Source organism: Labrus bergylta, chromosome 1, assembly GCF_963930695.1.
Source record: "Labrus bergylta chromosome 1, fLabBer1.1, whole genome shotgun sequence".
Lineage (NCBI taxonomy): Eukaryota > Metazoa > Chordata > Actinopteri > Labriformes > Labridae > Labrus > Labrus bergylta.
In genome coordinates this window covers 13156362-13169456 of record NC_089195.1, presented here as the reverse complement: position 1 = coordinate 13169456, position 13095 = coordinate 13156362, and the positions used below count along the sequence as shown (strand labels likewise).

Sequence of the window (13095 nt, the reverse complement as noted above, 5' to 3'; positions counted from 1 at the left end):
ATCAAGTTATATATCACACAATGCTCACTGTAAACAATATGTGCCCACATTTACTATGGCACTAAGACATCGTCTGTCTCCTATCTGATATAACAAACCCTCTTCCATCGAGTCATTGCCTCCTATTAGGGCTTTTTTTTTCACAAGTTGACAAAGCTTTGTAGCAACACTCAATGAAATGTATGCAATGTTGCTCTGCCATTATTTGTCTTTGTTGATTGTTCTGAGTATTTGTTCGTTATTATTTATCAGCTGCTGTTTATCATTGTGCAGTGTTGTACACATCTTGAGGGGGAATACATGAAAACCAGCAGCACCCAGTAAATATTCAGCAGTCTTGCCATATTGCCATGCATCTGTTCCTTGTGCAGATCTCCGTATGTCTGAGTCCTGTGTGTGTGTGTGTGTGTGTGTGTGTGTGTGTGTGTGTGTGTGTGTGTGTGTGTGTGTGTGTGTGTGTGTGTGTGTGTGTGTGTGTGTGTGTGTGTGTGTGTGTGTGTGTGTGATAGACGGCTGTTAATATCAGATTTTGCGAAAGAGCCAAATGTTCCACTGTGGATAAAGACTTTTGCAAACGGCTGGAGGCTGTATTTGGCTGAACTGACAGGATACAAATAACATTAAAAACAAAATACAAATCACACACACACATAAACAGACAGACAGACACACCTCTGATATTTATACACCTGATGCGCACACGCACACACACACACACACACACACACACACACACACACACACACACACACACACACACACACACACACACACACACACACAGTCCTAATCCTAACACCGCTGCAATGACCTGTATTATATCGCACACTGGGGAGATTATATGACTTCATGGTTTAAATTCAGGTCAGTAAAGAAGCATCCAGAATATCCAAAAAGCCAGCCTGGGGGTGATTATTTGCTTAAGACACCATCATTCAGGCAGCGGTAAAAGAGGGGGGTGGGGGGTTTAAACTAAAATTTAAATGTGTAAAATAACTTTGGTAATTGGTAATAAAAGGTTTTATTGGCCTGTGTTAAAATGACACAACAAGGTGCAGATAGTAAGAGATGATAAGACAGCGGTTCCCAAACTTTTCAACTCCCAACCCCAAGAATAAGATTTGTAAAGTCTGGGACGCCCCACCGTCCGTTGAGGGGGTTAAGTCATATAACCAAGCCTACTGCTACACACACACGCACTAATAGACCTATCCAAACGATGGTATCTTTATGCGTAAAGTGCTGCAGACACCTACATTGTTGCTGTCATGTGCAACCTTAACTCTTGTTAAATCTATTTGTACAATGGCACACGCTTAAAAAGATTCTTAGAGGATATATTATCCCACCTTTTCAAACAGTCCCCTGTGGTCTAAATGAAATATCTGTGCTGGTCAAAATATAACGTGAATCAAGCACCAGAGGAGGTTTGTGACCCTGTATAAACCAGCTCTCTCAGAACACTCCATTTTGGTGTGTGTGTCTCTTTAAATGCAATGAGACCCCCCCTGAGTTTTCCTGGTTGACATCACTCCTTCACTAGCGAGAATAAAAATGGCAGACCTGCGTAAAAGTTTTGCTCTAGGCTGGAGGTGGAGTCCATGGGTGGAGATACCAGGGGAGGGGAGAGGGTTTATTTTTACCAGAATCCCACTGTGATGTCACAAGGAGAGCACATTTGAAATACAGCATTTTTCTTCATGTTTTAAGATTTATGCAGACCACAAACAAAGGATTGGATGGGTTTATTTCACATTTTGTGTATCGGTAGACACTCAGGTTACCAAAATATATGTTCAAAGGTAGCTTGTGACCTCCCTCTTGGTAGGTTACCTGACTTTGGCAACCACTGATTTAAGTTGTCACTGGCTCACTCAGAGGCTTGTAAGTTGTTTTGTGTACAGATTCACAGACTATCAGGAGACCCTACAGAGTTTGTGTAGCGCCATTTGATTCATAACGAACGCATTTTTAACGTATGTAAATTCCACCAATTAAAGGCCCAGTATGTAAATTCCAATAACCAAAGATGACGTCAACTCTGGAGGGGAATCATGGGAATTCTCTTTGCTACCTCAACTGCTGATTAAGATATGTTTCTACCTGAAAACATGAGGCCATTTATTTTTCTTGTATTGCTTTACCCTTTTTAATGTTTTACATTTTTATTTTCATTTTAAATGATATTTGCAATGTGTTTCTAGATGACCCTGCGGAAGTCCACAAGCCTGAACTAGTCGGTCTAATTAGTTAATAAAGTTCATACTACAAGTTCTGCTGAAGCCCTTTGACCTCTATGAAGGAAATGTTCAAAGAGAAAAGAAGATCTAAGGGTAATGTAGACTTAAATCTTACATCGATAACAAGTTTTTCTTCTGACTGGTTTAAAGGTTCGACATTTAAACTCTTAACGTGCTTCGACACAAACAAGCAGAGGAAGAGTTTGAGTTGTGTTATTAGTCGTTGATGGGTAGACAGGCTCTGACTGACATGATGACAAACCATAATCAAGCTGACAATCAGAACCCACTTTAACAAACTTTCAGTGTTTCAACTTTGGCAGCAAGCTGTCTTCACTGTTATCTCTGGCTGACTCGTGTGTAGAGGAGCGAGACTGGAAAAAAAAGAAAAAGGGCACCAGCACACAGAACATGTCCTGTCATTTAGGGGAGCCTGTTTTTCTTACGGAGCTCCTGAAGTCCCAAAAACTTAAAGAAATAAAGGGATTAACTTGAGTGCACAATATATTTTTGATAGTTTTTGGGACTTCAGGGTCTCTGTAACATTTCAATATGGGGTCTAATGAGGGGTTTTTGAGTTTTAGGAGCCAGCCTCGAGTGGTCACTCAAGGAACTGCACTTTATTGCACTTTGTTTTTCAACACCTGATTGCTATTATCACAGATGCAGCATATAATAACAGAATAATGTTGTCACGCAGGTATAACAAAGAAAAGAACATTGGACAAACGTATATATTATTTTGATTATTACGTTACCTATTTCAATTATTTTGACTTCTCCTGTAGATAGAAATGGTCCAAAACCTTGTGAAAGTTTGATAGCTTAGGTGTAAGTTTGTTTGAGACATTTCTATGACTTCATATTAAAGTAACCCTGTCCATGGTTATACTGTCTTTGTGGTGAAAATGATAACAGTAGACTATGAATTAGCACCGGTCAAATATTTTCAGGGAAAAAGAAAACAGACTTAAAGGAGCAATCAGTAAGCTGTGTAGTGAGTGAAATTATAAAGTGAGCTTACTATATGATCAGACATTAAGGAAACATGCTGTGTTGAAGTGCTGGCTTCTCTGACAACAATGCAGCAGCCAGTATGTCCTCCTTCTAACTTTAGATTCTGGTCCTGAATGCTCTGGATTTGTTTGGACCAGAGAAGGTAGGCGCTTTTAAGACAACCCCACACGGCCGTTTTGGACGCCCCTCGGTTTGCCAAATATGAGAGCAGTTATCAGGTCAAACCAACAGGTGTTGCAGCGATGGAAGCGGGTGACCAGAGAACTGGTTGAGATAGAAGTGACTGTACCCGACCTAAAAAGCCTCTGCATGTTTCTAATAAGCTCCAAGAGCAGAAACGTGCTCAAACTAGGATCAATATTGGAGATGCTTTTGAAAAATGGAGAGAGGTTAGAAAGGTGTGACCTTTCTAACCTCCAGAACCACAGAAAGGTTTACAGACCGATGCAGAGCTGGTTAAACACTGAAGCTTCAGTGTCCACCACATGGCAACCTGTGTGAGCATCGACTCTAGAGAGGAGGGGGCGGGGGAGACAGCTCTCTACAATGTTTAGAATCTGGACTGCAGTACCCATTTTAAACACTAGGTGTCAGAGTTACATATTGCTCCTTTATAGTGTGGGGATGAAAAAGGAAGTAAGGGGGGTGAAGTTCTTTAATTTTTTTACCACCAGGACCTCTCCTCCATGTGTACATTTTTCAGCTGAGAAACAAAGAGCACACACAGTCTGTTTCCATCCAGGAGGTGCAGGATGAGGCGGAGGAATGACAGAAACACTGATGGGATGACTGTAGGGGGGCAGGTGATGAAGCAGAGAAGAAAAAAAGAGCACAGAGTTGATCTTATGGTTGTTTTTTTAGTCTCATCTCTCTCCCCTTGTGCTCTCTCTTCTTTTGTTCTGTTACTTCTTGTGTTTCTCTTTCTTGTCTTTTGGTCCACTAGGGGGAGAGTATACCCTACACTATATCATCTATTGATGTGTTCCAGCTATTGCTCGCTCTTTCTCTCTCAAGTGGTCAGACTTGTTTCAGGAGTTTGGATTCTTCTTCTCCTGCATGCCTCTCTTGTTCTAAGCATGCCACATGTGATCTTTCCTTAAAAACAGATCTGAATCAAATCTAGTAGCACGATGAATCTTCCCACCGGCATTCTCTACAGTCAAAGCTCTGAATTAAACATTTTTTAGCAAGCCTTATCTCCCTGCCCCTTTCACTTTCTTGAAACACACTTTCCTCTCACTAATTAGACTCGGGCCTGTGATCACTTGCCCTTAAAAATCACAGATTTATTCAGCTGCAGGCGCAACCGACCGCCATATAGAAATCCAAAAACTGAAACTTACCACACAGCTCTCAAAAACTTAAAAAGTACACCAACTGAGGTTTGGTCAGAGGGCAGAACAAACACCTAGCTGTGGGAGTGTCACCCACCTGGGGGAGGGGTTACTGCCCTTTGTGATGTCATGAAGGGAAAATCTCCAAACGGCCTGTTTGAGCACACATTTCTGAAAAGTGGAGCAGGCAAAAGACGGAGAGGATGGACTTTTCTCATCATTGGGGGGTTTGTAGACCGGCTAGGGACACATATTAGTGTTGGGACTATCAGTTTTATGCAAGAAGAGTGAAGTTCACAGTCTTATTTCCCAACATTTGTTCTTCCATCTGAATAACCGTTAATATCATATACCGGTATTTGCTCATATGCCTCTAATCTGTGAATCTCTAAATGAGGCTACACTGACATCGTTTTAATCCCGGTATTTTCTGCTGTATCAGTATCCTTCTCTATCCTGCTGCAAATATCCCACACACCCATAGGGATCATAAAAGTTTCATCGTCTTCAGAGAAATACAAGACACACTATTTGAAAGACATTTTAATATCAAGTGATGTCATACAGCTTCTGCATTAGTCGTTGAAATAGCATGGCCTGTAGCTGTCTATGATGAGGAGTATGTCTCTTTCCATATTCAAAAGTTTGTTTGACTATTTTTACATCTGACTGTAAAAGGTTGAATTTTGTCACCTCCCGCCTCTTCTTTACAGCATAATTAGAGAAGCTACATTCACTACAGAAGGTGTGAACTCGAGGATGTGTGAAAACACTGCAGACACTATACTAACTGAGTGTGCCGTAGTCTCTCTCTTGTCTTTGTGAGGGAGCTCCGGTGTGTGCCCTCTGTTTGGCTCTGCTGTAAAGAAAACCGTCACAATGATAATGAAGCCCGACGCAGACTTTTCCCGTTGTTTCTGACCTTGTATCGACAATTTGGAGCAAAACAAATGCACATATATACGTTTCTCTGCGTGTCTGCATTTGAACATGTAATGAAGTATAAAGAAAAAATGTTCTCCAGACCTTTTTGTCTTTCCTCAATTCTGAAAGCAGCGAGCAGCTCCGTGTCTTGATGTTGAAATAGTTCTGTGGTAGAAAAAAAACTCTTTGTCTCATGGGGCAAATTAGTTTGTGGCCTTCAAAAGACGCAGACATGAGACTTCAACAGTTACACAAGAAGAGTAAGGTTTGATTTTAAAAGTTTTGCCAGAGTGAGAGATGATCTGTGGGGCAGGCATGGAGTTATACGGCGGTGTTTTGGTTCTTTTTATTGTACAGTTTTTGACATGGGCGTCACAAGGCGATGATTCAGCGCACTCGGCTCACAGCTCTCCCTTCAGGTGCTTCTTTATTCGACATGTTTGTGCTTATTTTTGCAGAAAGCTTACATGGTCGTCAGGACCTACTGGACAATGCTTTTCCTAAGTTACCTGTCTTACTGCCAATTTCCACATAGTCCAAGCACCTTGGACTTTGCTCCATTGGGTGGAGAGCATGCACTGGTCTGTTTCTGGAGTGTGAGCGCAGCTATGAGCAGCTGTACACACGTCACAGGAGAACTACAAGATCTACAGGAGAACTACAAGATCACAGGAGAACTACAAGATCCCAGGAGAACTACAAGATCTACAGGAGAACTACAAGATCACAGGAGAACTACAAGATCTACAGGAGAACTACAAGATCACAGGAGAACTACAAGATCTACAGGAGAACTACAAGATCACAGGAGAACTACAAGATCCCAGGAGAACTACAAGATCTACAGGAGAACTACAAGATCCCAGGAGAACTACAAGATCACAGGAGAACTACAAGATCCCAGGAGAACTACAAGATCTACAGGAGAACTACAAGATCAGAGGAGAACTACAAGATCACAGGAGAACTACAAGATCTACAGAAGAACTACAAGATCCCAGGAGAACTACAAGATCTACAGGAGAACTACAAGATCACAGGAGAACTATAAGATCACAGTAGGACTACAAGATCACAGGAGAACTACAAGGTCACAGGAGAACTACAAGATCAGAGGAGAACTACAAGATCACAGGAGAACTACAAGATCTACAGGATAACTACAAGATCACAGGAGAACTACAAGATCTACAGAAGAACTACAAGATCACAGGAGAACTACAAGATCACAGGAGAACTACAAGATCACAGGAGAACTATAAGATCACAGGAGAACTAAGATCACAGGAGAACTACTAGATCACAGGAGAACTACAAGATCACATGAGAACTACTAGATCATGCAGGAATAAAGAGAAAAACTTGCAATACTTCTATCTTTTTTTGAAAGTTTGACTTTCAGATCTCACAACATATTTCCAGTCGTTTTTATTTCCTGACCACGTGTAGTAGAGAACCCGGTGTAACCACGTTCATCCCCTTCTATACCTCACCCATCTTTTCACCCTTCACGCTCTTCCTCTGCATCCTCCAAGCGTCTCAAAAACAAGTCCATGAAGAACAGAAGGAATGTCTGAAGTTGCAGAGGAGTGAAGATAGTCTTTCAGCGCTGATTAAATTATCAGCTCGGCGCCCCATCGGAGGCACAAAGGCATGAAATTACTTGACATTTTTTCTACTAACGCACTCCGCCATTAGCCACTTCCTCGGCTACATTTCACAGCGAGGAGGACAGTAAGAGCCTCTGGAAGTCCTTTTTGAATAACTCAGACGTTTGTCAGGCAGTGTGTTGTGTGAGGGTGGAGAGATGTACGGGAGCGGGAACAAGAGGGCTGTGAAAGAAGAGGATGGTGATGCCGATACCGATTTGGGGATTTTTCTTTAAATCTGTTTAATTAACAACAAAAAATAGACAGTTTTTTCTTTTACATAATACAAGATTCTTGCGAGCAGAATTTGGCATTTGACTCGAGAGGAGCGACCAGCGTGAGCACAGAAACCTAATAAAGTTCATATTTGGAGCGTTTTTACTGAAATCTATCGTCTGTTCAAATATGAAGATTAAAGGATTGTCAACAGAGTTACGTTAGTGATGACAGGTACGAGACTAGCTCTGAGTTTAGCGGACTCCTTTTGTTTGCTGGTCAAAACACCAGGAAACAACCTCTATCAAATCTTATTCATTGATAGATAGATATTTGTATTGAATTGCTGCTTAGATTGTAAAACAAAGCTCAGAAATGCAAATCATGGAAATCTGTAAAAACAATTCTAATGGATTCATTGGGCCGCATAAAACAACTGAGGATCTGAAATTAGATATTCTGACATCGCAGCCGAGCAGATAGATATACACACACACACATGCACGCACGCACGCACGCACACAAACACACACACACACACACACACACACACACACACACACACGCGCACACACACACACACACACACACACACACACACACACACACACAGTTGCTTGAAATTCAAATTTAAGCACAGAGAGTTGCTGAAGTACAACATTTACTCTTCAGTGGTCATAACCTCCTTTTTACACACACACACAAATACACACATGCACACACAAACACACACACACCCGATCTCTCCACAAAGACAAACCTCTAATGTACCCTGACTCTTGCCTGTCCCACCTCAGTAACTCAGCGTGGACTTTTATAACTTTTTAAAACAGCCCAAGGCTTTCTCCTTTCCCTCTTTTTTCTACACACCTGAAGGATTCATGGGCCGATTTAAACACTGCATCGCCCTCCCCTTCTCGCCCCCTCCCCTCGGCCAGCCTCACACACTCACTGCGAAAAGTCAGCAGGCTTTAGAAATGCCACATTTCTGCATTCTGTCTCGATTTGACTCCCTAAAAGTCAAAGTCTGCCGCCTTTTCTCTCTTCCATCTTGTCTCAATGCATCACTCAGCACCACTCTTTAATATTTAAAAAAGATTTCAAAGTGCCTCTTGGCTGGGGATTGGACGGAGGTGGCAGGGGCAGCGAGGCAGATGACGGAGCGTTTAGCGTGAAAAGGTTAAAGGTTTCATCCCAAATGGCAGGGCGGCGATAAGGTGTTGTGGCTTTCAGCGGTTCTGAAAAGGAAAAGGGCACGATGAATGTCAGCCAGGTCTTCTGAGAAATAATAAATCACACACAAAGGCGCCAAGTTGAACATTTCCGGGGAGAATCTGAAGGAAATTCTCCGCTCTGCTTTCAAAAAACACACCAAATGGGGTCATTTGTCTTAAAATAATGCAGTTTGATCCGGTGGAAAGATAAGCATGTTTTTACTTTGAATGACCTCTAGGGTAATTCCATCAAGCTCACCTTTTTATATATACAAGCCAGAACCCTTCCAAGGCTGGACTAACATTTAGGGCAACCAGGCAATTGCCCAGGGGCCCCAGATCAGTAGAGGACCCCTGGGCAGCAAGTGCATAAAAAACTGAGGTTAGATCTCACTCTGCTTTAGCTTCTCAGCTGGTGCCTCATCAGCTTTTCACACTGTAAGCGCTCATACCTCTCCTGATTGGTCATGTTGTCAATATCTTTGAGTGAATGAAGGTTTATCTCCTGTGATGATGGCGACCATGCTTTTAGGTTAGGTTATGTATTAAAGGTCACATATCATCCTTCTCTTCAACCAGTTTAAATAAGTCTCAGAGCTCCTCAAAATCCACTCTGATCCTGTATTTGATCGTGCTAATAAACCCCTCTATTTCGGCCCTCCAAGCTCCTTCCCCTCTCTCTCCCCCTTTCTGAATCTATTTACAGTCCTTCATTTTCTCTAAATAAAGGCATTGAAAGCCAAAAAATAAACCTTTTATTTTAAGTCCCTTGTTCTCCGTCTTCTATTTTTAATATTTCAAATCTTCACCTTCTTTGTCCATTCTTTTTCTCCAGAAATGAATTAAGATAAAAACCACTTCATGTTAATGTATTTCTGTCCTGTTTATCTCGTCAGCTCGGACAAATATGGACGCTGTATAAAACAGCCGTGTCGAAACTGAAGGTCAGAATAGATCTATGAGAGAGAGAGGGAGAGAGAGAGAGAGAGAGGGCGAGAGAGAGAGGAGGGGCCAGGGGGAATACTGGCATGAGAGAGAGAAAGCGAGGAATAATGTTAGAATTTAAAGCAGAGCGGGAGGGAAGACAGTTTTGTCCAATCATAATGAAGTGCAAAGATAACGGCTGTTATCTCAACCACACAGAGGCCGGATCGGGAACTTTATGTGGATGGTGTTTGTGTGTACTTTGGTTAGTGTGTTTGTGCCGTGCTGTCGCATAAAGGTTTGTGTGGCATGAGACTCTCGGCCTCCACTGTGTTAATCTGCACAGGATAAGGGACCGGCTGGCCTCGATCAGGCCGGTCAATCGGTGCACCTCTAATGAAGATGCCTGCTGATGCGTGTGTTTGGATAAATGATAGAAACAGACAGTTCACCTGAATACACATCGACGCTCGGACAACCAAAGGGTGGTAGATGGAGTCCACCAAAGTCCTCCTAAGGCCGCACTCACAAGAGGCCCAGTTGTTCCATTCAGTGCTTAAGCATTATTGCCCCCCCCCCCCCCAACATGCTTGGGCACGGTAGGAATTGCCTAGTTTGGGAATCGAACCTCTCTGGACAGTGAGAATTACTGATGATAAATCTGATGAATTAGATGTTTCAGTCCAGACAAAAGGCATGATTCCCAATAGCATAGCACAAGCACAACTCAAAATGTCGACATTAACAATAATGTGCAGAAATCAAAAATTCCTTTAAAGGCCTGTTATCATTCAGGGTTTCCCACAGAGTGAAGCTGTATCTGGGCAATGGGGGATGGGGCATGATGGGCATCATTTTCTCCCTCCCTGCTGCGTCTCAAGGTCTAATTCACAGAGCATAGAGCCTCGTGAATGAGACCTTTATGTCCTGCTCTGCGTGCAGCTTGCTCTTTTTAAGGATTGATTCTGATGCAAGACTCTCTCTCTCTCTCTCTCTCTCTCTCTCTGGAAATATACCTGGGCGGCCCACCAAAAGTATCGTCTATGTGTGGGAAACACTGCCATTACTCTTTTTCTGAGCCAATATTTTTTACATGATATTTTCTGCAGATTCCCAAATAGGTTGTGTGTGAGAATGATGAAACCTCGAGTACATCGTTACAAAAGAGTATTCATGAAAAACATCATGATTAATAGAACAGGAATAAAGTACACAGGACTAAAACAGCAGTCTCCAGACTCTTGCACATACGTCATCATATGAAAACCTTAGACACATTTTTTTCTAGCGATGTCGATGGAAACACATGGGTCATGCGTCACATGGGAGGATTTCTATATTTACCTGCACAACTCCTCTTTACACCAAGTAAAAAAAAAAAATTAAGGGTAAGTAGCTGATTATTAGACTGAATAGCTGACATCCTGAAGTAGATATTCTAGATTCTGTCCCTCTGTGGACAACTCAATGTGAGGGGAAACTGTTACAGAGTCAATAAGTGGTGTGTCTCTGAAGGACAAAGACAGGTGAGTTAAATCAGAGGGCAAAAAGCAAACAAGGATGGCTGTGTCGGGATGGAGAAAGAGGGGTGAGAGACATGGAGTGATCGTCGGTTTGTGTGTGTGCCTGCCCATCAGAGCCGCTTTAAGCCTGCAGCAGCCTCACTGTAATTGCCTCAGCTGTCAAACCAGCAGAACATCCTCACGTCACTGCTGTTTACTAGACCAGCAAGCTCTCTCGCTCTCTCTCTCTCCTTCTCTCTATTGCACATGCAAAATTGCAGGATAACAACTAATAGGATCCTTTTTTTTCTGATTCCATCTCCTCCGACTCTTTTAATCTCTCCTCCTCCTCCGTCTGTCTGTCTGTCTTTGTTTCTCCTCTTAACCTTTGGCTGCTGCAGCGTACACTCTTATTTTTTTTACAGATCAATAAGTCAGGCCCGATGTGAAGCATCTGATTCCAACACTTATTTTATCACTTGGATGCTCAGCACAGCACAGCAGCAAAACTTCCCTCACCTTTAATCCACCTCGAGGATCGCCTGCGCCTCCGACACCTTTACTCGCAACCCAAACAAACACCAAAGTTTGCTCTGTTAAACAGCAAACTCTGACATGTCCAGCAAGGAAAGGGTCGGTTTTTTATAGCGTATTGGTTTATTTAAGTGTAAATGAATAATCTGATTCAATCAGTCTCTTGTTCTAAATCCACTCTGATCCTGTATTTGATCATGCCTATAAACCCCTCTATTTCAGCCCTGCTCAGAACAGACTGTTTCTGTGTCTGTACCTTTAAATGTAAATGAGCTGTGTCTGACCACGCCCCCTCTCTGGAAGGGCTTGGGTGTCTTGTGGTTTCTCGCTCCATGTCCTATTGTTTACGGTGAGAAGGCAGACTCAGAGGGCAGAACAAACACCTAGCTGTGGGAGTGTCACCCACCTGGGGGAGGGGTTACTGCCCTTTGAACATACTCACTGATTATTTGGATGTCAAGGAAGTGTTTTTACATCACGGTCATTCTGTGTCAATTCAAATGCAATGTGAAGCTACAAGTTAACTAACCGCTAACATTAGCATGCTAACACAACAAGAAAGCTTGAGACAAGGACAATTTTGTCAGCCGCTTACTCTTAGCGCTCAATGCTAAATTACGGTGTATTCTTATTTGATAACTCCTTTGTGCAAACGCGAGGGGAGAGGGGTTGGAGGTGTGGCCAAACAGCAGGTTGTTTTGGTTTAGTGCTGGTGCTCAAAGGCGACATTTACTGGATCAAAAAGTCGCACATGATTCCTTTAATAGTCATGTATCCTTTAAAATGTTTTCATCTCTGGCAGCTTCATGTTTGTCAGAAACTCTGTTAACTGAGCTGCAAGAGATTTTTTTTTTAATCTCAAAAGGTTTTTTTTTTCGGATTAATTAAAAAGTTAAATAATAATTAAATAAATATGCTCGACTTAATGAAAGAAAATTTAATGAATACCAAGTCCCACATGAATCTGCTTTTGAAATTAATGGGATTAACCCTTTAAACAGGTTGAGTTGTTTCTTCTTTTCTATGAAGTTTTGTAAAACTCTGTATTCCTCTTAATGGCCTCTGTAGGTAGAACGTTTTTTTCACCATAAAATAACAAAAACATCGAATAAGGTCGAAGGTGTAAACACCCTGAAAATGAAAGCAGCAATGTTGAAACAGAACTATCTTTGAAAGTGCACGGTCATTACTCGGGTGCAACCACATCACAGCTAAGGGAGTTTTTTCTCCCTCTGCTAATGTCTGCTTCTTCAGATTGCGACCCTGAAATGTAGAATTATTTCTCACCGAAGGGGCTACGAGCAGAATATACATTTCCTCCATCCTGGGGACTTGAGCGAGGGGAGGGCCATTAACAGAGAAGCTTGGTACAATAATTCTCAGCCGAAGTGCCTTCAGCAGCGGCACTAATGCTTGTTTTTGTTTTTTTCCGTCTCTCTGTTGTTTGGCTGCAGACCGGACCAACGTCATGAGCTCAGTTAATCTACCCTTTGGCTTCAAGGCTTCATCCCTTTAACCTCTCAGTAGGGATTGGGAAAGCA

The 13095-nt window shown here is 42.3% G+C and overlaps 1 protein-coding gene across 2 annotated transcripts in view; it reads left to right on the top strand.

Annotated features, from left to right (window-relative positions):
- Positions 1–13095, top strand: part of LOC109989051 (zeta-sarcoglycan) — a 380910-nt gene that overhangs the window by 345686 nt on the left and 22129 nt on the right. The gene's annotated exons all lie outside the window — the stretch shown is intronic.